Source organism: Rhyacophila brunnea, unplaced genomic scaffold (assembly GCF_057557595.1).
Source record: "Rhyacophila brunnea isolate RB1 unplaced genomic scaffold, BYU_Rbru_1.0 scaffold_90, whole genome shotgun sequence".
Lineage (NCBI taxonomy): Eukaryota > Metazoa > Arthropoda > Insecta > Trichoptera > Rhyacophilidae > Rhyacophila > Rhyacophila brunnea.
In genome coordinates, this window is record NW_028233362.1 from 21035 (window position 1) to 24002 (window position 2968).

Below are 2968 nucleotides of genomic sequence, written 5' to 3' on the forward strand. Positions count from 1 at the left end.
ATATCTTGACTTCTGATAATTTTTTTTTAAAACCTATATTTATATATTCCAGGTTATCGCAGCTATGAATTAATGACTCGTATCGAAAATTAGAAGCTATTTTGATAGAGATGATTTGTGAGGGGGGTCAGATTTGTGAATGCCGATTATCCATCCATCAAAATTTCTTTAGATCATCAATAATTATGAAGGGTTTGTTTCATGATTACATAGCAATCCTTGGTATATTGATCGTGCTATTTTTTTAATTACCATGAAGATAATCTGAATCAGTGCCACTATAAAAAAATATTATATGTTCAAAAAGCACCAACAGAAGATTTAGTAGCCATGATTTTTATAATAAACATTATTCTTTCTAATTTATATTCTCAAAATTATAATTCTCGTAAAACTAAGGGCTCTTGTATATTATATGTAATTTTGAAGCGTGTAATACTACATGCTTACATATTATTGATTTTGATGATGATTCATAGATAAAATTGCGAAATTCGAAAACATTTTTTTGGCAGAAAAAAGGAAAGGTTTGAATGCCAGACTTGCATACAATACAGGCTAAAATATTTAATATTTGCGTTGTACAGAATATTATCAAAAATAAGTGTATTAAAGCTACGAATACAATTTTAATTTGTTATACTGAGTATAAAGAGAAAAAAGTTTGTATGTATGCATGAAATAATAATATAGTACCATTTGATCGAATACTATTATATAATATCATTGTATATTAGTTTGAAAGTATTTAGAGTCAAATGAGAAATGTTTAATGAAAATCTGACAAGTAATTTTAAAATATAAATACTGAAATGCATTAAATTGTTCCAATTTCACGTGAAAAAACCAAAAATACGAATTATGTGTGATGGGGTAATTTGAATTTGAAAAAGATAATATGTAAAAATAAATGTAAGATCGACAAAAAAAATAACTTTTGATCTAATGATTCATTCTATTGCAAAAAAAATAACTTAGACATTTATTTTTTATTGATACTGTCATTGAGATAGTAAAAATATAGATATTTATGAGATTTTTTTTGGTTATTTGAAAAGTTTAAAGGGAAATTTATATATTACGGCAATATAAGACGTAGTCTTTGATATTTTAAATATGGAAAATACTTTAAATAGTAGCTTATAACTTAATTACTTTAAAAATAAGGCCAGCATATTGAAATACGTGTCGATTTTTCGATTGCGTTTAATATGAAAATTCGGTAATTATTTATAGATAAAATAATAATATTAATAAAGTATGCTCTAAATGTAACCGAAGCAGTTCTCGAAATAAACATGTTAGATGGAAAAACAATATGTATGCGGGATAATTCTAAACAGACTTTCAATATAATTGTAAGAGGCATTAAAAGTTATATTTTAGCAGGCATAATTATAATTCACACATGAAAAAAATACTTACTAAAATTTAAGCTCAAGATATATTTTTGTGTTCAATAGTGATGGTAAAGTAAATACGGGAGGTAAAGCAGTCAAAATTAAACAATTTTGTGTTTGGATTTTATTTTTTTCCAGAAACGCAGCTATACTTTATATATAAAAGAAGGAATTAGTTATTTTATTTTCCTCAGAAATGACTATTCATGAGTCTCAGGGGTAATCGTTTAAAAACTGGTGTTGATCTTTAAGTGCCACTTTTTACACATGAATAATTATATGTATTTTGTAAAGAAAAGTGATGAAAGTATATGCTAATACATTTGAAAAGAAATCAAAAAAATTATATATGTTGCAAATATTAAAGGAATTAGGTCATGTTCATCACATAATACGAGAATTAACCTTTATGAATAATAAGTGGCTTGTTATAGCTCAAATATTTGATTTAGTGTTTATTGTAGAATATGCTAGGAGAAAAGAAATGTTTTAAAGAATGCAGCATATTAAAAAATACCATAAGTTGTGATTTTTTATTTAATTGAAATGAAACCTTCCAAAATCATTAAATTGTATGCATATAAATTTAAATCTTAATGAAAAACGATTGGATAGAATTTTATAAATCGACCGACTTTTTATCTTGAAAAATTTTAGATAAAACATGCAGCAGCTAAAAGGCAAAACATATATTTTATTGATATTGATTTATTTCTAAAAATATTTTATTTTTCATAATTTGTTTGACTTTAATAAGTTAAAGATAAAATACAGATAAATATTGTTCTTAAACATATAGTTTTTACCATATTTTATAACGGGTATTTTAACTTTTATTTCATAATCACACAATCTCAGTTATTTATATAATCGCATTAAAATCAATTTGATATTTTAGAAAATAATAAGAAATTTGAATTTTTAAATCTTATTTTCACCTAAAGAAGATAAATTTGTTTAAATCTCTTCCGTATGATTCAGATCTGTTAATTAAAAGTGTATACTATCATAATAGCATAAGAATAAAAATCAAATCAGAATTATAAAAAATTTATAACAATAACCAACCACAGTTGCATATCGTAAGATGAAAAATAAATTCGAAATTATAAAAAATTTTCTATCAATAGCTAACTATAGTTAAATATCTTAAGAATAGAACGAATACAGAATGGTAAATTTTTTTTATCAATAGCTAAGTATAATCGAATATCATAAGAATAAAACGAAACAGAATGGTGTAATTTTTTTTATCAAAAACTGATTTAAATATCATAAGAATAGAACGGATTCAGAATGATAAAAAAAATTTAATCAATATTTGACCAAATATCTTAAGACCAGAATGGATTCAGAATGTCAAAAATTTTTAATCTGAAACCAATAAAAATATTTATTGAATAAGTATATTCACATCAAAAATATTAGGTCGATAAGTTTTGAAACGAGAATATGCATAAGAAAAATTGAAAATATTATGAAATTGAAACAAGTACCAGGAAAATTTCTTCATCAAGCAAATTAATGTATTTCTCTAACAGAGTCTAGAACCAAAACAAAACATTAAT